Source organism: Trachypithecus francoisi, unplaced genomic scaffold, assembly GCF_009764315.1.
Source record: "Trachypithecus francoisi isolate TF-2019V2 unplaced genomic scaffold, Tfra_2.0 Lachesis_group12, whole genome shotgun sequence".
Taxonomy (NCBI): domain Eukaryota; kingdom Metazoa; phylum Chordata; class Mammalia; order Primates; family Cercopithecidae; genus Trachypithecus; species Trachypithecus francoisi.
The window spans coordinates 69,733,396-69,757,975 of record NW_022681457.1 but is presented as its reverse complement, the minus strand read 5'-3'; the positions used below and the strand labels follow the sequence as shown (position 1 = coordinate 69,757,975).

The 24,580-nt window shown below is 50.6% G+C and overlaps 1 protein-coding gene across 2 annotated transcripts in view; it reads left to right on the top strand.

The window, feature by feature from the left end:
* ACOT11 (acyl-CoA thioesterase 11) overlaps window positions 1–24,580 on the top strand; it is a 61,938-nt gene that overhangs the window by 8,910 nt on the left and 28,448 nt on the right. Inside the window, exon 1 of one of the 2 annotated variants that reach the window (XM_033226261.1) lies at window positions 6,099–6,150. The exons of the other annotated variant lie outside the window; for it this stretch is intronic. The gene's annotated coding sequence lies outside the window, so the exon portion shown is untranslated. Of the gene's footprint in view, window positions 1–6,098; window positions 6,151–24,580 lie in introns of those variants that run through there. 2 annotated transcript variants of the gene reach the window in all.

Genomic DNA, 24,580 nt, shown 5'->3' with positions numbered 1-24,580 from the left:
TAGAGACAGGGTTTCACCATATTGGCCAGGCTGGTCTCGAACTCCTGACCTTAGGTGATCCACCCACCTCAGCCTCCCAAAGTGCCGGGATTTCAGACGTGAGCCACCGCACCTGGCCTTCACTGTAGAGATCTTTCATCTCCTTTATTTAATTTTTAAGAGACAGTGTTTCCCTCTGTTGCCCAGGTTAGAGTACAGTGGTCTGATCATAGCTCACTGCAGCTATGAATTCCTGGGCTCAAATGATACTCCTGCCTCAGCCTCCCAAGTAGCTGAGACTACAGGCATGTGCCACCACACCTGGCTGATTTTTTTTTATTTAAAAAAATTTAAAAAAATTTATACTTAGGCCGGTGGTGGTGGCTGACGCCTGTAATCCTGGCACTTTGGGAGGCCGAGGCAGGCGGATCACAAGGTCAGGAGTTTGAGACCAGTCTGGTCAACATGGTGAAATCCTGTCTCTACTAAAAATACAAAAATTAGCCGGGCATGGTGGTGCGTGCCTGTAATCCCAGCTACTCAGGAGGCTGAGGCAGGAGAATTGCTTGAACCCGGGAGGCAGAGGTTGCAGTGAGCCGAGATCGCACTACTGCACTTTAGCCTGGGCGACAGAGCAAGACTCTGTCTCAAAAGAAAAAAACAAAAAAATTAGAATGCTTTATCTACCCATGTGAGCACTGAAAAAAAAAAATTTTTTTTAAGAGATGGAGTCTTGTATGTTGCCCAGGCTAGTCTCATATTCTTGGGCTCAGCAATCCTCCCACCTCAGCCTCCTGAGTAGCTGGAATTACAGGCATGAGCCACCACTCCTCGCTTTTTACCTCCTTGGTTAAACTTATTCTCAGGTATTTTATTTTATTTCATTTTATTTTATTTTTGGTAGCTATTGTCAATGGGATTGTTTTCTAGATTTTATTTTTTAGATAGTTTGCTATTAGTATATAGAAAGACTACTAGGTGGGCATGGTGGCTCAAGCCTGTAATCCCAGCACTTTGGGAGGCCGAGACGGACGGATCACAAGGTCAGGAGATTGAGAACATCCTGGCTAACACGGTGAAACCCCATCTCTACTAAAAAATGCAAAAAACTAGCCGGGAGAGGTGGTGGGCGCCTGTAGTCCCAGCTACTCGGGAGGCTGAGGCAGGAGAATGGCGTAAACCTGGGAGGCGGAGCATGCAGTGAGCTGAGATCCGGCCACTGCACTCCAGCCTGGGCGACAGAGGGAGACTCCATCTCAAAAAAAAACAAAAAAAAAAACAAACAAAGACTCAAAGACTACTGACTTTTGTATGTTGATTTTGATCCTGAAACTTTACTGAATTTATTATTCCTACCAGTGTTTTAGTGGAGGATTTAGGGTTTTCTGTATATAGGATTATGACATCTGCAAACAGGGACAATTTAAATTCCTTCTTTCCAATTTGGATGCCCTTTATTTCTCTCTCTTGCCTAATTGCTCTGGCTAGGACTTTCAGTATTATGCTGGATATAAGTGGTGAAAGTGGGCATCTTTGTTTTATTCCACATCTTGGATGAAAAGCTTCCAACTTTTCCCTGTTCAGTGGAGGACTCTTCTTCATCCTTCAAAAGCCAGCTCAGCTATCATTTCCCCTTTGAATCCTCATCTTGCCTGTCCCTATAGTTGATGACATCTCCTCAGGATGGTGTACACGCTTCACTTGTTCCCTCCACAGGTACTTACTGTACTGGGGGATTAATAGGTAGCAGGTGCTGGGTATGCTGTGGCCTATGATGCAGCCTGTCTCCTGGAGCTGACAGCTAGTGCAGGAGAGATAGGGAGAAGGTATTCAAATAAACAATGCTGAAAATCTGCAATAAATGCTGTGAATATTAGTAATAAGAGTTAATGCCGTACAAGTGCTAGCTGTATGCCATGCCTGCATTAACTCATTATTCCTTATAACAACTCTGTGAAGTAGATAATTGTGTCTGTGTTAAAGATAAAACTGAGACAGACAGGTTAAGTAAGTTGCCTGAGGTCACACAGCTAGTAAGTAGCATTGCTGGGATTAAATTGAGACTGTCTAGAGAACAGAGAACTGTGAGAGAATGATGAGGGGGCCAGGGGAGAGCTCTCTGAGCAGACGACAGCTGAGCAGAAACCTAGCAGCTAAGAAGGCAGCCTTGGGACGATCTGGGGGAAGAGCGTTCCAGGCAAGGGGAACAGCATCCATTTGAAAGCTCCAAGGTTGGGGTGAGCTTGGTGCATCTGATCAACTGAATAGGGGCCCAGCAGCCCCTGCTGCTCACTCCTCACTCCACTTGGAGTGGAGGGAGCAAAGGGAACAGTTGGAAGAGGCTGAGGGGAGGCTTCCAGGACCTGCAGGCTGGGGGTCCAGGCCTCATAGGCTAAGTTTGGGCTTTTGAGCGCTGTAAGTCATGTTGTCCTGCCTACCTGACTGTGAGAGCCATGAGGGCTCTCTGGTCCCCAGGGTTAGTGCCAAGGTGTGCAGTCCCTGCATGCTGGGCTCAGCGACCCAGGGAAACACATCATCATGGTTCCTCTTCTCTGTACGGCCAGCACCTTGAAGGTCTCAGCTTCCTCCCTATTCACCCCAACTCCTCACAACAGGGAGGTGGGTGAAAGGCTCAGCCCGCGTGAGAGACGAGGCACAGAGAAGTGAGATGATGTGCCTGGGCTCACACACCTGGCGAGAGACCCAGAGCTCTCATCTGCTAGACTGGGTCTCCCTTTCCAGCCCTTGTCTTGGCTAGGGGGGCATCTGGAACTTCAGTGCACCCAGAATGTGGCCTCACTGTTACATGTGGACCCACTCCATCCCAGCCTCCTCTGCCCACCCTCGCACACTGACAGTGTAGATTCAGGGCCCCAGGCTGAGCTGACCCCACCCCACACACCTCAGGGTCAAGGGAGGCTGCCCACTGCCCCTCACCTGTGCCTGGGCTGGAGCGGGGCTAAGCTGGCATCCCGGGAGCCTTCGGAGAGCTGCTCATCACTCAGCCTGACGATGAAAAGGGTGCTGCCTTAGAGGCACTAACTCACCTCATCTCTGTGGGCATCAGTTTCCTAATATGAACCAGTTCTCTTCCTGCAGATCATGCCAAATTGTTGGCAGGATTAGAGATGTTGGAAAAATGGAGAACTCGGCACATAATTGGCCATGGTGAATATTTTTTCTTTCTTTCTTTCTTTTTTTTTTCCATCTCATGTGAATCTCAGTTTTCTCAGTGGTTCAATGGCAGGGTCAGTTGGTCAGATGAGATGGTAAAAGCAAACTTTTCTGTTGAGGACCTACTAAGTGTCGGGCATATTTAAACTTCCCAACAGCTTTGCAAGGCTTCTGGTATTTACCTGGCTTTACAGGTTAGAAAACCAAGGCTCTGATATTAAGCCACTGTGATCTAATTCGATAATTCAAAGCCTCGTCTGACCCCAAGCTCCAGCTGGGCAGAGGCCCTGGGTGCTGAAGCTCCTCTCCTTGTCCTGGGCTGACCTGGCTGAGCCAAGGAACTGACACCTCTGCCTGATGCCTGCTGTGTCCCGTGGCTCCAGGGACAGATGGTGCTGCTGACTGGGTCCTCTGCCAGCTCCCTGGCTGCAGGCCTGTGTGCTCCTGCCATTCCCAGGGGCAGCCTTGCAGGTTGGAGGTGACATTGGGGCAGTGATGGACTGGGACAGACCAGAGTCTGACACTTTGGGGACACAGGGATGAGCCAGACTAGACTTGTCCTCAGATGCCCTCAGGTTGATGGAGAGACAGAGGGAGATACAAACCTACTATGGCAGCACAGCACGACCAGGATGGGACAGAGGGAAGCATCAAGATAGCTCCTTACCAGCCCAGTGGTCAGGGTGGGCTCCCTGGAGGAGGTTGTGGGTTAGGTCGGCCCTAAAAGCTTTTTTGGGTTAGGAAGAATGATCCAGGCAGAGTCACCTGTATGTGAGAGATGTGCCAGGTCCACAGAGAAATGAGGAGGGAGTTAAGGGCACCCTCCTTGACCCCCTTGTTCATGTAATATGTATATCCTGCCTAGGGCTTCTTCTGTAGTAATAATTTGTCCTCAGTAAATGATGCATTAACTAATTAATATCAGTGGACCTGAATTATTAAGCATCTGTTTTTGTTTTCTCGAGACGAGGTCTCGCTGTGTTGTGCAGGCTGGAGTGTAGTGGTGTGATCATAGCTCACTGCAGCCTTGAATTCCTGGGCTCGGGTGGTCTTCCTGCTGTAGCTTCCCCTCTCAGCCTCCCAAGTAACTGGTACACCTGACCTAGCAACCAAAAGAACAATGTGTCAACTATGCTTGTCTATTTTTTATCTTTTTCTTTGAGACAGAGTTTCGCTCTGTTGCCCAGGCTGGAGTGCAATGGCGTGATCTTGGCTCACTACAACCTCCGCCTCCTGGGTTCAAGCAATTCTCCTTCCTCAGCCTCCTGAGTAGCTGAGATTACAGGCGCCTGCCACCATGCCTGGCTAATTGTTTGTATTTTTAGTAGAGACAGGGTTTCACCATGTTGGCCAGGCTGGTCTCGAACTCCTGACCTCAGGCAATCTGCTCACCTTGGCCTCCCAAAGTGCTGGGATTACAAGGCAATCCGCCCACCTCGGCCTCCCAAAGCACTGGGATTACAGGTGCAAGCTGTGCCCGGCCACTCAGCTAATTTTTTAAAAATGTATTCTAGAATGGGGTTTTGCCATGTTGCCCAGGCTGGTCTTGAATTCTTGGCTTCAAGTGATCCTTCTGCCTTGACCTCTGAAAGTGCTGGGATTATAGGTGTGAGCCACTGCACCCAGTTTAAGCAACTTTTGGAGAGGCAGCCCAGTGACTAGAAATGGCTTTGGTATTGAGAAAAGCAAAATCTCAGCTCTATCGCTCACTGGCAGAGTGCCATTAGACAAGTCTTTTAGAACCCAAGCCTCAGTTCCCTTTTCTGTGCAGGAGGAATAATTGTCCCTCACAGGGTTTTGGTGAGGATGTATGGTGTTATGGATACAAAGCAATTTTATATAATGTATAGAAAGGCCTGAAACTTAGTAGGTGCTTAGTAAGGATGCACCAGGATTCCAGAGACACATGAGACGCGGCCGCTGTCTTCAAGGAGTTTCTATTACTATATGTGTGTATTCTTTTACAGCCTAGAAAGCTCTGTGGGCCAGGCTCAGTGGCTCATGCCTATAGTCCCAGCACTTTGGGAGGCAGAGGCAGGAGGATCCCTTGAGCCCAGGAGTTCCAGACCATTCTGGTCTGGAACAACATAGACCTTGTCTTACTAAAAATAAAACTTAAAAAATTAGGCTTGGTGTGGTGGCTCATGCCTATAATCCCAGCACTTTGGGAGACAGAGAGGGAGTGGATCACTTAAGGTCATTAGTTCGAGACCAGCCTGGCCAATATGGTGAAACCCCATCTCCACTAAAAATATAAAAATTAGCTGGGTGTGGAGGCTTGTGCCTGTAATCCCAGCTACTCGGGAGGCTGAGGCAGGAGAATCACTTGAACCCAGGAGGCACAGGTTGCAGTGAGCTGAGATTGTGTCACTGCACTCCAGCCTGAGCAACAGAGTGAGATGCCGTCCCAAAACAAACAAACAAACAAACAAAAAAACTTAGCCAGGCATGGTGGTATGTGCCTGTAGTCTCAGCTACCAGGCATGGTGGTATGTGCCTGTAGTCTCAGCTACTCAGCTACTCAAGGGGCTGAGGTGGGAGGATTGCTTGAACCTGGGAGGTAGAGGCTGCAGTGAGCCATGAAGGTGCCACTGCCCTCCAACCTGGGTGACAGAGCAAGACCCTGTCTCCAAAAGAAAAAGAAAAAAAAAAAACCCAAAAAACAAAAAGGAAGAAAGCTGTATGCAGCTTTACCTCATTTGTTATTCAGAAGCCTAGTAGGTCGGCGCTTGGCTAACAGCACCTGGGCTGTGGCCTAGGGAGGATCACATTCAAGTTGCTTGCTGCGGGTGGGGAATCTCAGGTCTCTCCACTCCTTGGCATTGCCTTATTTACAACGTCTAGAATAGGCTGTGATCTGCCCTGGGGTGTAGCCCTGCCCAGGTGTGGCCCTGTTCCAGACCTGGACTAGGTGAGAGGTCGGAAGGGGAGTGGCCTTGGGACTTCCTTTAAGCAGCCTCTGGTTTCCAGCACCACACCTGGGCTGAGCTGAAGCAGGTGGGTTTGAGTTTTCTTTCGATTCTTAGGGAGGATAGGGAGAAACCCGATTCCTCTTTTTCTTCTCCAGGGATACAGCCCCATGAGTGGTGGGAGGGGAGGTCTGAAGCCAGAAGACTCTGGCTGGTTCTTGACCGGCTCTCTTCCCCAGCTTCAGCTGCCTCATTCATAACATAGAGATGTGGGGGGTGATAATGGTCGCTCGAACTGGAGCCTGCTTCGTGCCGGGTAGCTTAATGCCACGCCAGGTATTTACAGAGAAAGGGTGTTAAGAGATCAGATGTACATGTGCCTATAGGCTTTGAAAGCAGGGCAAACATGGGAGAGGAAGGGGCCCAAGCATTAAATGACTTTGGGGCCAAGGGAGGGGCCCTCTCTGAAGAGAGTCCGAGGGGAAAAGCACAGCCTTGTATCTCAGCACCATCTTCCCCCACACCACCCCAGGCCCTCCTTGGCCTTTGAGTTTACTTGGTCCCCACCCTCTCCTTGGTTTTGAAGACTAAATTAGAGCCTCCAGGTAGCAAGGCGAGGAGAAGGTATGTCTGTGCAGACTGGTTCTCAACTGGGCAAACAGGAAGGCAGGCCTTCTGGATGGGGAGTGGTGGCAGTGATACTCTTTACCCAGCAGATCCCACTGCCTGGGTGGGATCCACAGGTCAGAAACCACTTCTGCAGTGAGCTCTTTTCCTATAGGCTCATGTCACCTAGAAGGTAGGAGTGCAGGGAGGCAACGGATACAAGGTGTCCAAGGTCCCAGGCTGTGTATCAGAAGTTCCAGTTGTTGGGTGACCTGATCTCCCTCCCGCTAATGTCCCTTCTGCTGCACTCCTGCCAGGCTCTGGAGTCAGAAGGACCCAGGTCCAGTCTCCCCTTTGCCTTTTACTGGCCAGGAGTACATGGGTGGCCCATTCCTTGTTCCCTGTCCATTTCCTTTCTCTCATCTGTAAAATAAGGAATGAGGATTCCTGCTTCAGAGTGAGAATTAAAGGCCCCCACGAATGAGACCTGGCATACAGTAAGTACATGATAAATAGCAGTCATAGATTTCTGAAAAGGGATCTTTGAGCTTCTGCGAAGGCAATTCTTAGACAGCCCCTGTCCTGTAGAAAGCTCTCTGTCTCAGTAGAATCCCTCCTACTGCGTCTGTCCCAGGACCACATGAACCAACCAGCTCTAGTATCTCCCAGCCTCTAGGCAAACAAAGCCCCTTCCACCTGCTACCTTGTTTCATTGCTCCCTGTTCCCACACACATTTTGGAAAGAGTTTTCTCTGTTCCCACTGTATTACCTCTCATTCTTTTCCTACTTCACTCTAACTGGACTCCTCTCTTCCCCCTCCCTCCTTCCTTCCTGTCAAAAATCAGTGATAGCTTGTTTCCCCATCTGCCTTGACTCAGAGCTCATGCACCAGCAGGGCCCCCTTCCCTCTGGAGAACCAGTCTCTTCTGGGGTCCTTCCATCTCACTGACTGCTTCCTCGCAGTCTCCTTTGCAGGTTCCTCCACCCCACCTGACTTCTAAATAGCTGAGTGTGAGGGCAGGCATGGTGGCTCACGCCTGTAATCCCAGCACTTTGGGAGGCCAGGCGGGCAGATCACTTGAGGTCAGGAGTTTGAGACCAGCCTGACCAACATGGTGATACCACATCTCTACTAAAAATTCAAAAATTAGCTGGGCATGTTGGCGTGTGCCTATAATCCCAGCTGCTTGGGTGGCTGAGGCACGAGAATCGCTTGAACCTGGGAGGTGGAGATTGCAGTGAGCCAAGATTGTGCCATTGCACTCCAGCCTGAGTGGCAGAGCAAGATTGTCTCAAAAGAAAAAAAAAAAAGCCAAGAGTGAATGTCTCTGTCAACCCATCTTCTTGGATGATATCTGTTCTAGTTACAGTGGCTGCGTAACAAACTACCCTGAACCTTAGTAGCTTAAAGCAACAACTGTTTTATTACATCTTGTGATTCTGTGGGTCAGGAATTCTGGCGGGGCTGGGCTGGCTGGTTCTTCTGCTCTATGTGGCATTGATGGAGGCTGCTTGGTGGCACTTAGTGGTGGATGGGCTGAACTGGGGGCTCCATGATGCCTTCACTGGCACCTCATAGGGGAGGGCTGGAAGATTGGGCTTAGCTGGGACTGTCATTCAGAGCACCCACATGTGGCCTCTTCAATATGACAGTCTTGGGATAGTTAGATTTTTTACCTGGCAGCTGGCTCCACCAGAGCAAGAGTTCTAAGAGGCCTGGGGGGAAGCTGCAAGGTGTGTCATGATCTAGTCTCAGAGTCACTGTTGAAATGTCACTAAAAATGACTCAGATTCAAGAGGAGGAAGTTAGACTCTACCTTTCAATGGGAGGAGTAGCAAAAATTGGCAACCTTCTTTCATTTACTACAAGGTCTCAAAATCCTGTGGATCTTTTTTGTTTTGTTTTTGAGATGGAGTCTCGCTCTGTCACCCAGCCTGGAGTGCAGTGGCGCGATCTCAGCTCACTGCAAGCTCCGCCTCCCAAGTTCACACCATTCTTCTACCTTAGCCTCCCGAGTAGCTGGGACTACAGGCACCCACCACCATGCCCGGCTAATTTTTCGTATTTTCGGTAGAGACGGGGTTTCACCATGTTAGCCAGGATGAGTCTCGATCTCCTGACCTCGTGATCCACCCACCTCAGCCTCCCAAAGTGCTGGGATTACAGGCATGAGCCACCACGCCCAGCCCCAATCCTGTGGATCTTAAATACCCATATATGTTAGTGTCTCCAGGTGTAGCCTCTTCTGCAGTGAGCTCCAGGCCTGAGTTCCTTCATTTCTCTCTTTAAATGTTCAATAGAATCTCACAAATTCTTGTCCCCTACTTATTTCTACACTGATCTCCCCCAACTCAGTAACCAGTACCACCATCTGCCAGTCACTCATTCTAAGCTTGGATCCTCCTTTCTTATTTATTTATTTTTATTTTTTTCCTATTTATTTATTTATTTTTTGTGATGGAGTCTCACTCTGTCTCCCAGGCTGGAGTGCAATGGCGCGATCTAGGCTCACTGCAACCTCTGCCTCCCAGGTTCAAGTGATTCTCCTGCCTCAGCCTCTGGAGTAGCTGGGATTACAGGCACCCACCACCACACCTAGCTAATTTTTATGTTTTTAGTAGAGACGGGGTTTCACCATGTTGGCCAGGCTGGTCTTGGACTCTGAACCTCAGGTGATCCGCCCACCTCAGCCTCCCAAAGTGCTGGGATTACAGGCGTGAGCCACTGTGCCTGGCCTTTTTTTCCTAATTTTTATCCTGCCTACCACCTCCCATCATCTCCACCACCAAGTCCCCTAGCCCCTCGCAATCCCTCCCTCTATACTGCCCGCAGCTGTAGCTGCTGCTTCCCTCAACCACCCACTCCAAGCGGCACCACCCTGTCCCTTCTCACACACATGGAGTCCTTCAGCAAGTCCTGTTGCCTCTACCTCCCAAATACATCCTGGCTCCACCTCTTTGCCCAACCAGCCCTCTCCCCTGACTGCGGTGGCCCGCTGAGGAGTCTGCCTGCTGCTTCTCTCCATCCTAAAGTTCACCTCCACACAACAGCAGAGTGACCTTACAATGCAGGACGGACCACCACCCTCCCCTACAAGCCTCCAGTTCTTCCCCTCACACTTGGAATAAAATCCAAGCTCCATTGGGACCTACAAGACCTTAAGGGATAGGGGCCCTGCCTGCTCTCTGCATTTCTTAGGTGCTTCTCTCTCAACACCTCCTCGTTCTTCCTCTGACAGCGGGTCCCCGCGTTTCCTTGGGGTTTTTGCACTCTCTGTTCTCTTGCCTGCAACCCTGCACACAGTCTTGTGAAATTGCTCCTTCTCATCATTCCTTCGGATCCTAGCCAGGAAGCCTCCTTGATTACACAGCCTAAAGAAGCTCCTCCTCGTCCATTACCTTCTCTCTGTCACATCCCGTTTTTTCTTTCTCATAGCACTTTCCACTCTTCTTGTTCCTCTATTGTTTATTGTCTGTTCATGTGAGAAGACACTATGTCTGTTTAAGGTGTTCCCAGCACCTTTTCTTTCTTTCTTTTTTTTTTGAGACAGAGTTTTGCTCCTGTTGCCCAGGCTGGAGTGCAATGGCGTGACCTCAGCTCACTGCAACCCCCACCTCCCGGGTTCAAGCAATTCTCCTGCCTCAACCTCCCAAGTAGCTGGGACTACAGGTGTGTGCCATCATGCCTGGCTGATTTTGTATCATTAGTAGAGACGGGGTTTCTTCATATTGGTCAGAATGGTCTCCAACTCCCGACCTCAGGTGATCCACTCACCTCGGCCTCTGAAAGTGCTGGGATTACAGGCATGAGCCACTGTGTCTGGCAGTGGAAGTTTTAAAAAAGATCTATGTTGATTCCCAGCTAGAATCGGCCCCTTCCTAACCTTGTCCACCCCTTTGAGGTCTTGATTTTACACTTTACTAGGCCTCTTTCTGTCCTCTAATCCAGCCAGCCTTCAGATTTGCAGCCAGAGGCCTGACACCCAGGCCTCACATAGCCTGGCCCCTCACTGTCCCTCTGACAGCCTGGTTGTCGCCCTAAGCCATTCCTTGTTCACTCTGTTTTCTCCTTCACAGGACTGGGCCTCATGCTGCCTGCCAAATGCCAGTCTTGGGCTGTCTCCTCCCTGCCACTGAGTCATTCCTTCCCTAAATGCACCCCCTTCGCCTCCCAACCCCTCACCACAGGGTGAAGCCTTCAGCAGCCACAGGGTGCCCATTTGGTTACAGCAGGAATTGTCATTGTTAAGTGTGTGGACAGATGAAATAATAAGGCTGTTTTCCCGTAAACAACTATTAAACTGGAGCCACCCCAGCATGCATACAACTTAAAAAGTGATAGCAAGAGAAAAGCCTAAATGCAGGTTGATAGAATGAGTCTTTTTCATTTTCATCTGCTTGGTTTTAAGTTTATATTTTACAACCTTTCAAGTGGTCATCTAGGATCAGGTGTGTCTTCAGGTAAGCCATTTGATCACATGTTGAATGGAGCAGGTACATGTGGTATGTAGTTGGAGACAGCTCCCAGGTTCCATTGAACACATTTTTACTGAGCACTTATAATGTTCTGGGTCTATGCAAATGCAAATTATGTCCATTCCTAACCCAGTGGTCTGCTCCTGTGTGCCCAGCATGCCTTGTTCTCAGTGAACCTGAGCTGCTTTCTAGTGATCGTTGCCTTCTATCCTAAGAATCCATTTCCCTCATGAGGTGTCTTGAGCCTCTCGGGGCCCTGTGAAATGCAAAGGCTTCCCAGCAGTCGTGGAGTCTGGTTAGACCGTATGTGGGTGTCTGTGGAGTCTTCGTGGAGTGCCACAGACTCTGTCCTATTCAACATCTTGACTGTCAGTTGAAATGAACCGCGAACCAATGAATTCTGTTTTGGTAGAGAGGATGTGTTCACCTGCAGTGCCAGGAGGGAAAGCAGATGCCATTGTCATAGCCCAGGGCTGAAAGGCTCCATCTGACCCTCACTGCTCTGCAAAGGCCATCTGGCCAGTCACAGCACTTACCCTTGGGACCTGTTTAGGCCCTTCCTCACTGGAATGGTTTCCTGGGTCTTTCTACAACACCTTGCTCTTTTTATTTTTTGAGACGGAGTCTCGCTCTGTCACCCAGGCTGGACTGCAGTGGAGTGATCTCAGATCACTACAACCTCTACCTCCTGGGTTCAAGCGATTCTCCTGCCTCAGCCTCCCAAAGTGCTGGCTGGGAGTACAGGCGTGAGCCACCGTGCCCAGCCTTTTTTGTTTTTTTGAGACAGTCTCGCCCTGTTGCCCATGTTGGAGTACAGTGGCACAATCTTGGCTCACTGCAACCTCTACTTCCCAGGTTCAAGTGACTCTCCTGCCTCAGCCTACCGAGTAGCTGGGATTACAGACACATGCCACTACACCCAGCTAATTTTTTTATATTTTTAGTAGTGACAGGGTTTCACCATGTTGGCCAGGTTGGTCTCGAACTCCTGGCCTCAAGTTATCTGCCTGCCTCGGCCTCCCAAAGTGCTTGGGTTACAGGCCTGCCTTGGCTTTTTAACAACATGAAGGGTTGTAGTTTTGGGCATTTCCTATGAGTCAGATCCTGTTCTAAGCACTCTACATGTATAACCTCATTGAATCTCAACTATGATATTCTCTCTCTCTCTCTTTTTATTTATTTTATTTTTTTAAGAGACAGGGTCTCACTCTGTCACTCAGGCTGGATAACTATGATATTCTTTTTTTTTTTTTTTTTTTCTGAGACAGAGTCTCGCTCTGTCACCCAGGCTGGAGTGCAGTGGCCGGATCTCAGCTCACTGCAAGCTCCGCCTCCCGGGTTTATGCCATTCTCCTGCCTCAGCCTCCCAAGTAGCTGGGACTACAGGCGCCCGCCACCACACCCGGCTAGTTTTTTGTATTTTTTAGTAGAGACGGGGTTTCACCAGGTTAGCCAGGATGGTCTCGATCTCCTGACCTCGTGATCCGCCCGTCTCGGCCTCCCAAAGTGCTGGGATTACAGGCTTGAGCCACCGCGCCCGGCAAAACTATGATATTCTTATTCCCATTTTACAAATGTGGACACTGAGGTTCATAGTGGCTCAAGTAAAATGGCTTAGGGTTATCTGGCCAGACAGTCTGAAGCCCTTGGGCTTTGCTGCCCTCTTTGCCAGCCTCCATGCCATCCTGTTTTTTTCTTTCTTCTTTCTTTCTCTTCACCCTTCTGATTGTTTCAATACACTTTCTTGTAGGCTCAAATTCCTCTGAGACAGTGTAGGAAAATATGGGAATGGGAGTGGAATTGGGACAGGTCTGATAGGGCTACTTTGCAGCCAGAGAGCTTGAGGCTGAAGGCGGCATCTGGAGTGTGGATGGTGCCCCTGAGAGAGTTGCTGGCACACCTGCTGAGCTCAGCTGCCTCTGCCAGAGACTAGGCTCTGCTCAGCTCTGGACCTCCTAATGCCCGGATTTGGCAGCTTGGGCCTTAGAAGCAGCCCCACTGGTCAATGTTTCTCTGCTAAACCTTGTTCTGAGACCCGCTCTGCAACACCTGCAGTGTAAGGGCATGCATTCAGTGAGGAAAATCACAGCTCCTCTCCCACCACTCTGCTCTGCTCAAGAATGTTTTCTTGCACACTCCTGGGAAAATGAAAATGTTGTTGTGTTGTGCAAGGGGAAGCTGGGTAAGGTGGGAAGGAAGAGAGCCAGAGGATGGCAGGCCTGGGCAGGCAGGAGGGCCCTGGGAACCAGGGGGAGTGAGGGGGATGCTGAGTGGGGAGGTGCTGCTGGAGGGGCTGGGAGAGGGGTCCCCACTTTCTGGGGAGCAAGAGGACATCATCCTCCAGCAGGAGGGGCCCACAGGACCCTGGAGCAGCTGCTGGGGTCTTGAAGGGCCCCACTGGGCTGCTGGTTTCCTGGGGCAGGAAGTCCTGGCTGCAGCCAGAATTTGGCCAGGGAAGCGCAGCTCAGGCAGGAGGAATGTGCATAGTGGGAGAGGTCTGGAGCCTCTCCTCCCTTCCTGCTCACCTCTCTTTTACTTGCTTTGTTCCCTGCCAGCCTCTATTTTTCTCTCACTCTGACCTCTGCATTGTTCCTTCCCTCCTGTCTTTGCCGCCTTTCCTTTCTCTCTCTCTGACTCTGGTTTCTTCTCCCTTCCCTCTGCTCTCTCTCATTCTCTCTCTCTTGCTCTCTTGAAGGGGAATTGTGATGCAAGTAGCTGCTGTGCCCAGCTCCAGGGTAAATGGAGTTGCTTGCAAGATGGCGGGGCCCGGGTCCATTGCCTGGCCACCTGTTGCCATGGTGACCCAGAGGCAGCACAGGCAGCAGCCTTGGCTGTCTGGCAGGGAGGGCAGGAAAGGGGTCTGAGGAGGGGAGAGGCTGGATCTGTTCTTCACAACCCCAGAACGGCTCACCCCACTGTCAGGGCCTGTGGCATGGGGGTGACTGCCTGTGAACGTGGGTTCTGTACTGGGTGCTGTCAAAGCAGCTCCCCTGAGGGGGGTCACATGGGAATGGGGGGTCATTCATACTTGGGATCAGACTACCTGTGTTCTAATTGCTTCTGGTCACTTTCTGGGGTCTGCTGGAGGTAGGGGGTGGGAGGTGGCAAATAACCCCAAGGGAGGAAGCCACAGGGAAGCAGCTAGTGAGTGGGACAGAGGGAAGAACAGGCAGATTTGCTCTTCAGCAGAAGGGTCTCCCTTGGAAGGGAGTGAGCCCTCTGCTTCTGGGAGCAAAGAGGCTCATGCTGGACAGCCACCAGAGGCAGTGTGGCGGCTGAGATTCCTGCACCTGAGAGGAGCCCATCTAGCTGAACGTGAGGTTGCCTCCCACTCTGAGAGCTGAGGATTTATAAAGCACAGTTTTCAGCTCCTTGAGAGTTTGCAATTTCCTCACTGACAGTGGCCCAGTGGGACAGTGTTCTGGAAAGTGCCTTGACCCTGGACCATGCTGGAAAAGGGTACTGGCACCATCACGGCCTCCTGCAGAGGACATGAGGGTAGACAGGGAAGGGAGCTTCTTGGAAGTCCTGGCTCCAGGTATGGGTCCTGGCCTGGCATGTCTGGGTAAGGAAGGGCTGGTGGCTGTCACAGATGCCCGGGATGCAGCAGCAACTGTCCTGCCTGCCAAATGAGAGAGAGACAGTTGTACAAAGTGGTCAAGCAGTCTTAGCTTTTGCGGTAAGCAGACTTGGGTTGATGTCCCAGCTCTGCCCTTTCCTGGCTGTGTGATTTTGTGTGTGTATATGTGCAAGTTAACTTTTCTGAGACTTTCTTTCCCCATCTGTAAAATGGGAATAATAACAACATTCAGGTATTAAGGCTGTGTGATGATTAAAAGAGATAATGCATAAAAATATTCAATACGGGGTAGGCATAGTGGCTCACACCTGTAATCCCAGCACTTTGGGAGGCCAAGACAGGAGGATCACTTGAGGCTAGGAGTTTGAGATCAGCCTGGCCAACATGGTGAAGCCCCATTTCTACTAAAAATGCAAAGAGTATCTGGGCGTGGTGGCACACACCCGTAATCCCAACTACTCGGGAGGCTGAGGCAGGAGAATAGCTTGAACCCTGGAAGTGGAGGTTGCAGTGAGCCAAGATCGAGCCACTGCATTCCAGCCTGGGTGACAGAGTGAAACTGTCTCAAAAAAAAAAAAAAAAAGTGGCTGGGCGCGGTGGCTCACATGTGTAATCCCAGTACTGTGGGAGGCCGAGGCGGGTGGATTATCTGAGGTCAGGAGTTTGAGACCAGCCTGATGAACATGGTGAAAACCTGTCTCTACTAAATACAAAAAAATTAGCCGGGCGTGCTGGCGCGTGCTTGTAATCCCAGTTACTTGGGAGGCTGCGGCAGGAGAATCGCTTGAACCCAGGAGGCGGAGGTTGTGGTGAGCCAAGATTGTGCCATTGCACTCCAGCCTGCGCAACAAGAAACTCCATCGGGAGGAGGGAGGGATTGCATTGGGGAGTTATACATGATATAAACGTCATGCACATGTACCCTAGAACTTAAAGTATAATAAAAAAAAATAATAAATAAATCAAAAACAAACAAACAAAAAAGTTCAGTACAGTGCTTGGCTCTATTAATTAAATATACAAGGGAGAATGATTGTTTTCAATCTTACCTGCACACCCACAACTTTCAGTTTTGTAAACTGAGGAAGCTGAGTCCAGAGAGGTTGAAACACTTGCTCCTGTTAGGTTGTTCTGGGCATACTGCAGGGCAGCGCCCAAACAATACGGAGGAGCTGAACCCCAGCCCACCCAGCCTGACCCCTGTCCTGCAGGTTCCTGTCCATCTGCACACAGGGTCAGACTCTGCTCACACTCCGCAGCCCTGCTGCCCCTTGGCACAGCAGATCTCCTAGAGAACTTCTTGTTCAGTGGCTGTCTCCCCATCTGGACCTTGGCTCTGTGAGGGCGGGGCTCAGGCTTGCCCACATTCTCCGCTCCCTGCAGGCCTGACAGTCTCTCAACACGTGCTGGCATAAAAGGAAGGCAGGAACATGGCAACTTACAAAGCTGTTCATGTTCCCTGCTCTGCACCTCACGAGGGTCTGCAAAGTACTTGGGATTCCCATTTTGCAGATGAGGAAACTGGTCTGTAGGGGGTGCTCACTTGCTGAATGAATGAATACAGAGTGGGGAAGCAAGTTACCCAGAGACCTCCCCACCATCCCCACTCACCTCCCCACCATCCCCACTCACCTCCCCACCATCCCCACTCACTCCCCACCATCCCCACCACCTCCCCCACCATCCCACTCACCTCCCCACCTCCCCACTCACCTCCCCACCATCCCCACTCACCTCCCCACCATCCCCACTCACCTCCCCACCATCCCACTCACCTCCCCACCATCCCCACTCACCTCCCCACCATCCCCACTCACCTCCCCACCATCCCCACTCACCTCCCCACCTCCCCACTCACCTCCCCACCTCCCCACTCACCTCCCCACCATCCCCACTCACCTCCCCACCATCCCCACTCACCTCCCCACCATCCCCACTCACCTCCCCCCATCCCCACTCACCTCCCCACCATCCCACTCACCTCCCCACCATCCCCACTCACCTCCCCACATCCCCACTCACCTCCCCACCATCCCCACTCACCTCCCCACCATCCCCACTCACCTCCCCACCATCCCCACTCACCTCCCCACCATCCCCACTCACCTCCCCACATCCCCACTCACCTCCCCACCATCCCCACTCACCTCCCCACCATCCCACTCACCTCCCCACCATCCCCACTCACCTCCCCACCATCCCCACTCACCTCCCCACCATCCCACTCACCTCCCCACCATCCCCACTCACCTCCCCACCATCCCCACTCACCTCCCCACCATCCCCACTCACTCCCCACCATCCCCACTCACCTCCCCACCATCCCCACTCACCTCCCCCCATCCCCACTCACCTCCCCACCATCCCCACTCACCTCCCCTTACTGAGGGTGGGGCTGGGACTCAAATGCAGTCTGCCTGTCTCAAGAACCCACTGTCCCCTCGCAAACCCTCTTCCCACATTTCTGTTTCCCAAAGTGAGAACAAACGCTGCCAGAGTCTGGTTGTTTAGGAAAGACAAGTCCCCATCCAGCCCAGCTGCTGCGTCCTCTCCAGCCTCCTTGACACCGCTCCCTCACGTGTGCACAAAACTGCAGTTAGCCAGGTGCCTTTAGGTTCTCTCCTTTCATCCGCATGCAGCTCTTGCATGGAGCTGGGTGGGAGTGCTTGTCCTTCTTTAACCAAGGAGGAAACAATAACTTGCCCTAAGTATGCCTAACTAAGCCCTTTCACTTAAGACCTTAGAGAGCCCCCTGGGCCTCAGTTTCTCCACTCATACAACCAAGCAGGTGTAATCAGTCTTCAAAGCCCTACTCATCTCATAGTGCCGAGGAAAGGGCTGCGCTCAAGCTCTGGCTGGGGACCTTAGGCAGGACTTGAGATGTTTCTGAGCGCGGGTTCCCTGTGTACCCCACCAGTGATAGCACCTCACATATTTGCTCATGGGTCAAATGAGATGTGAATGGGAAAGCATTCAGGAAATGCCCTCCCTACTCCCCCAGGCCCCTGGTGGTCACCTCTGGGACAGGGGTACTCTCAAGATGACCTGCAGAGGGTAGGTGTCAGGTTTCAGACAAGGTTATTTTTACCCTTGGGGGTGGAGGGAGGCAGGTGACATTTGGACTCACAGTTCTAGAATGGGGTGAGGGGGCAGGGATGGGAGCAGGGCTTCTAGTGGATAACCTTGTCTGACCTCAAGGTCCATATTGTCCCTGCCAGCGTGGGGTGACACTAGTGAGAACTGGGAATGCACTGAAAAAAATCTCATGCATTTGGTCCACAGCGAGCCAGGCTCTGTCCCCTCTGGGCCCTGGAGATACCAGAAGTAGAAAGAGAGGGTTTCTGCATTGTAGATCTTCTGGTCTGGTGTCAAATTCTCCCACAGTTAACTGAACCTTGTCACAATGGAGAGCACTGCAGAAACCAGGTACACAGGTGCCCGGGGTGCTGAGGGATAAGGAGCATTACAGAGATGGCAGAGTAGGACAAGTGTTCCAGGCAGAGGGAGTGGCACAGGCAAAGGCCCAGTGCTGGGAGATGCAAGCTGCACTTGAGGACCTGAAAGAGAGCCAGTATAGCTGGGTCACACCATGGTGCTATATAGGACCACAAGGTTCATGTCCGCTGTGTGTGCAGTAATGGAACAATGCACCGAAACAGCAGGAACTGGAGCAGAGAAAGTTTCATAATCAAAAGGCAGCCAAACAGGGAGGTGGGAGAGAACCTCAAATCCATCTCCCTGGGGAGTTTCTCGGACTGGGGTATTTAAAGGAATTTGGAGGAGCTGGGGGTTGCTTATTGGCCAAGGAGTGAGGGGTGGAGTCATGAGACAGGGAGAGGAAGAAACTACATTCTTGTGCTGAGTTGCTTCTTTGGACGGAGTCTTTAGACTGGCTAGTGTCAGTGGACCCATTGAAATGCAGGATTTGGGGCTGGGTGCAGTGGCTCACGCCTATAATCCCAGCATTTTGGGAGGCTGAGGTGGGCAGATGGCTTGAGCTCAGGAGCTCCAGACCAGCCTGGGCAACAAAAAATTAGCTGGGCATGGTAGCACGTGCCTGTGGTCCCAGCAACTCTGGAGGCTGAGGTGGGAGGATCACCTGAGCCTGGGAGGTGGAGGCTGTAGTGAACTGAGGTCACACCACTGCACTCCAGCCTAGGTGACAGAGCAAGACCTTAAAAAAAAAAAAAAAGCAAGGCAGGATTTTGTAAATATCTCAAAATAGAAACCTTGAGGGTTTTTTTAATGTTAGAGATGTTATCTGTAAAAGTTAGGACCTTGTGGCAGGGGCTATGTGAATTTTAAGCAATAAGCAGCTATAAGAAAATGGGCTATAGGGTAAGTTGGTTAATGCTTAGCTATGCTTTTACTTATAGCTTATGCTCTTGTTAAAAACTTAGCAATTCAGCTTGATTAATTTTGTGAGGATGGCTTCAGTGTGAGCGAGACTGGAGGTGTGGGCAGGGGTGGTTCATGAAGGGCCTCAGAGACCTTGTTAAGGAGTTCTTCCTGTAAGCCAAACCCTTTCAGGATTGGAAAGAATCTTAGAGACTCTCTGGTTAAATGCCCCATTTGACAGATGAAGAAACTAAGGCCTAGACATCTAATAATAAAACTCACCTTTTTACAATCACTTACCATGTGTCAGAGATCAGGCTATACATTCTGCTTTCTGCTTTCACCATATTTTGCCCTTAAAATATAGCTGGCATTTAACATCTTATTTAATTTAAATTAGCAGACTGACTTGATATGTGCCAAAAATGTTTTCTCTCAATAATTAAAAAAATTAATTAATTGAAGTAAAATTCACACAATGTAAACGTAACCATTTTAAAGTGGCCAGTTCCCGTGGTATTCAGCACATTCACGGTGTTGTACAACCACCACCTCTGTCTAGCTCTGAAAATTTCCATCACACCAAAGCCCTGTAATCCCTTACTCTTTAGGTAGTTTTTCCCCGTTTCCCTCTGCCTCCAGCCCCTGGCAACCACCAGCTTTTTGTTTCTGTAGATTTATCCAATAATATGGATACACTCAATATGCGACTTTCTGTGTCTGGTATGTTTCACTTAGTATATCTTTTTGAAATTCATCTACATTTTATCATATATCAGTACTTCCTTTATTTTTATGTCTGAATAATCATTCATTAAAGTTACATATCTAGATATACATAAATATTATAATTTGCTCATAGATTCATTTATTAATGGATATTTGGGCTGTTCCTACCTTTTGCTTGCTGTGAATAGTGCTGCTATGAACATGTGTGTGCATGTATTTGTACTTGTTGTAGTTCTTTTGGGCATATAACTAGCAGTGGAATTGCTGGGTCATGTGGTATTTCTATGTTTAACTTCTTGAAGAATTGCTAAACTGTTTTTCATGGCACCTCAACCATTTTACATTCCCACCAGTAATGTACAAGGGTCCCGTGAATTTCCTGGCAGCAGGCCCAGGCCAGAGACCTCACGTGACTGTGAGGCTGGAGCAAAGCTGCCTGTGTACTGCCCCACGCAGCTCTGGTCCTGTTCCTCTTTCCAAGTTTTTCAGTAGCACACAGCCCTGTGTACTGGTTTTTCTCCCATTCTACATGTCCTTGGTTCCTTGGGATCCCTCTCGGGGCTGCATGAGCCAGGCACCCGGGGGTCATGATGCTTCAGCCTACCCAGGCTGTGCAGGGAGAGCTCTCTCCTTCCTTTGACACTTAGAAGTCCTGTGTCAATAGTACCAGTTCTATGAGTGGGGCTGTCACACATGCAGACTCCTTTCTGATCCCCATACCAAGGAAGATGCCAAGGTGACAAGGGGAACAAACACACTGGCCTGGCAGTGCTGGAACAAACACACTGGCCTTAAGAATCTGGCTTAGCCTTAGCCTGGTGACCCTAAACAGCAATGGCAGGGTCTGGATCAGCAAGACACAGCTGTCTCCATGCAATGTTGGAATGAATGTCTCCAGTCTCTTATTGCTGATAGGAACCTTGTGAAAGGACCTGCATCTCCTGGACAAACCGAGATACCCATGGCAGTGCAGGCCCCACCACCTGAAAAGCCATCACACTACTTGACTGACCACGTCAGCATGATGGATAAACCTCAAGCCTTTTAGGTTAACTCCTGTCTGCCACAGATTCTCAGGAAAAGATATCATCTTTCTAAATCCGGATTCACAGGCAGATGACAGTCCATGACCTGAATAACCCCTTAGTGAAGATTTTCAGATTCTCACCAGGAATTCAGATTCAGGAGGAGAAAGTTTTTTTTTTTTTTTTTTAATTTTATTTATTTATTTTTTAGTATGACCTCTATCCAGACCTCCTTTCCTTGGATGCAAAATCAGTGTGGTAGAAAGGAGAATGAGCAACAAGCATATTGTGGCACTAGTGAAAGAAGGAAGCCCAAAGGGGAGTGTTTATGTTTTTAATTTTTATTTTCACTTGTAAAAATAAAATATTTAATTTATGATCTTGAAAAAAAAAAACAAAAACAAGAATTGCTGGGGTAATACATATGAGAACTGCTAGCATAGGACCCGAGACTTAGTAGGTGTTCAGTAACTGTTCACCAAGTGCATACATATAGGAGGAGCTTCATAAAAATGTTAGTTCAATTCTCTACCTTTCCAACTCCCAAATCTTGAAGAATGTCAAGTGTGAACACACTCAGTAGCTGAAGGAAAATGAAGATTTTCCTATTATTTTTTGAAAAATCTATTTTGTTTGAAAAATAGAATGAAGATATGATCTGATATTACATGACAATCAGAAGCCTGTGAAACAGCGCCTGATATCCTTCCTCCTACCCCTGGGGCTAGCTTTGAGGACGTATGCTCCCTCTTTTACCCATAAGTTTGCTGCCCACCACTACTACCCTTTTTTGCCTTGTCTATTGGGAACCTCAAGGCCAGTGTAGCTCTCTTTGGCAGCATCTGGATTCATAACAATCCTCTCCTCTCTTATTTGGTTCCTTAACTTTATTTGTTTGCATTTTGGTTCCTAGTGCACGTGCATCCTGTGTGTGTCCCGGGTGTGTGTGTAGGCTGCCTCAGAGCCTTTTTTGGGAAGAAGGTAGAGAATAGGCCGAAAGAGGAGATTTGGAATGTTGACACATACTCCTGCCTTGCTGGTGGGGAAAGTGCCAGGAGGCTGCCCTTCGGTTTCTCTGAGACTCTGGGGGAGGGGGAGGGGGCTGGGGCCACCTTTGTGGGGACAGAGCATGGAATTTAGTCAGCTCCCTCACACTGCTCAGAGTGACCTGGTTCAGACAATGGGGCCTTTCATGGGGCCTGGCCCACAGCTCAGGGGTGGGTGCAAGGCCCCTTCTCCCTGCCCGCCCCTGGGGCCCGCCTTCTAGTACCTTGTGAGAGGCAAGGGCGGGAGAGTGGGAGGAACAGGGGCTTTGCAGTTTTGCACCCTGGGTTTGAAGCCCTGCTCCATAATCACTGGCTTTTTGAATTCTCACAGAACCTCTCAGACAAGCTCGTAATTTTGCCCTGCACAGGGTTGCTGTGAGGCTCTGGTGAGCTCATGGGTAGAAAGCCCTGTGGCAACAGTCTACTTTGAACTATGTTTGGGTCCCTCCCAGCTGTGTGTCTGTAGGAAGCACAGACTCAGCTTTGTAATGCTAATTGTAAGCGCTCAATACATGTTAGCCACAGGGTATATGTGTGCTAGGAGCTTCATATACTTGGTGTTGTTTAATTTCCTCTCTACGATGATTCTTGAAAGTGAGGATAATAATCCAATTTTTATAGACAGGAAACCGAGGCCCATAGAGGTGGAGCAGCTTGCTCAAGGTTATCCAAGTTAGTTGTGGAACTGGACTTGAACCCAAGCTAGGCTGATGCCCAAGGCCTATGCATAGCCTGTGTCATGGTGGGTTACTCCAGAGGTCACCCAGGCCTGCTCCTCCCCTTCAGGGCAGGTAGGTCTCCTTTGCACCAGGCCTGTTGCTCCAGATGGGGCCTGCAGGCACTGTGATCTCAGCCGGCTTATCACTGTAGTCCATGCCTTCTCCAGGAGTCTTCCATGGTTTCTGGGGACCTCTTGGCCTGGCCCCCAAGTGCCTCTCAGTCTGTCTCTGCCCATCTGGGTATGTGGAGCATTTTCCCACCTGCTCTCATTTGCCCCAGTGTTCACATCACCTGAACCCTTTGCCCTGACATTCCCATCACCTGAACCACAGACGTTCTGTTTCTCCTTTTTGCTGTTCCTTATGGCCTCTCTGCACCTCAGACTTTCCTCCCACTGTGAGTCTCAGCTCTCAGGCCATTAGTCTTTTCCTTTCTCTCTTCCATGGGCATTTATTTAGCTCTGACTCTGTGCCAAGCATGTGTCCCTGTCCTGTGGAAACATCTGTCTGATGGGGGTGGCAACTATGAGGACAGTGACTACCCAGCTTGGTCAGTGCCGTGATGGAGATGGTGAGGCTGCAGGGGCATTGTAACTCTCCCTGGGGAAGAGAGACGCAGGATGAGGAAGGGCTCACTTAGCAGACGGGGGCAGATAAAGGGATTCTAGGTGGAAGCGGCACCTTCATGGTGGGGAAGACAGTGGGAGTGAGAGTGGTGCTCTAAGGAAATGCATATGGTCTGGAGCTGAGAGAGTGGCTGCTAGGGTGAGTGGCAGGAGCTACAGTGGCTGGTTCTTGATCCTGAGAGCAGTGGGGAGCCAGCAAAGTCTTGCGCAGGGGAAGTACCTGGTGAGGCTTGCTCTGTAGAAAGGTCTATGTGCTCCTAAGGGGCGGAGCAAAGTCCCATGGGGTGGAGTTATGAGGACCAGGTCTCCCTGAAAGGCAGGACGTAGTAAGCAGTAGTTGTTGAATTGGATTTGCTTTTTGGAAAGATCCCTCTGGTGCTGTGTGGAGGCTGGAAGGAGTTAGACCAGAGGCCTCTTTAAGGTCGAATCATTGGGACTTGGATACTGGGCAGAGGGAGGATACCAAGGTGAAGCCTTGGGCCTGTTTCCAGCCCCAGTAGCCTGCGGGCCTGTTGTCAACTTGCCTAGAAGGAGCCATGACCCAGGGGTGCTTATCTTGGCCCCCACACAGCTGGGTGGCCCTGGGCCAGCTTTTCCCTCTGGGCCTTAGTCCCCCAGGCTGTGAAGGGATTGGGTGAGGGGGTCTCTCCTGCCCTGACCCAGCAGGTCTGTGACATGACTCTGGCTCAGGAGGAGGGACACAGAGCCCATGGTGTGGCTAGCTGGGGCCTAGTCTAGCATGATCAACTCTGGCCAGGTCTGCCAGGGCCTGGGGCCAGCACTTGGCACAGCTGCTGTCTGAGAGGGCATGTCTCTGACCTCTGGGTGCCCTCCTACCCTTGCAGTAGTTCAGCCCCCGCCACCCTGGCAGCTCTCTTGGCTCAGCCTGCCTGTCCGCCCAGGCCCTGACTCCATCCAGGGCCTCTGCTCTCCCTGTGACTGGCCCTGGGAGGAGTGGCCCAGCTCTGGAGCCCCATTGGCCAAACCTTGCCTGGGCTGCACACATCCCTGCCTCCCAGGCTGGCTACCTGCCCACCTTGGGACTAAGAGGCCTGGCCTGGCCTGCCCTAATGTGGGCAGACTGCCTTGGAGCCCAAGGAAGGAGTAGAGTCTGAAAGGCTCTGCCTGGGGCCACCTGCTGCTCTGTCTCTGCCGCCTGTGCTCCAGCCCAGGGCTTCTGCACCCCTCTCTTTGAGGGGAGTGGTGGGGACAACAACTGCAAGGCTTGTCTCTCAGTGTGCTTCCGGGGCGCTGCTCAGAGGAGCACACAGTATTTCCGTTCTGACAGGGTTCTAGAGCTTCCTCACTGGGACTCTCAGCTGGGTGTGCAAATTCCAGGCTGAGTTAGGCCCCGGACTCCTGGAACCAGGGG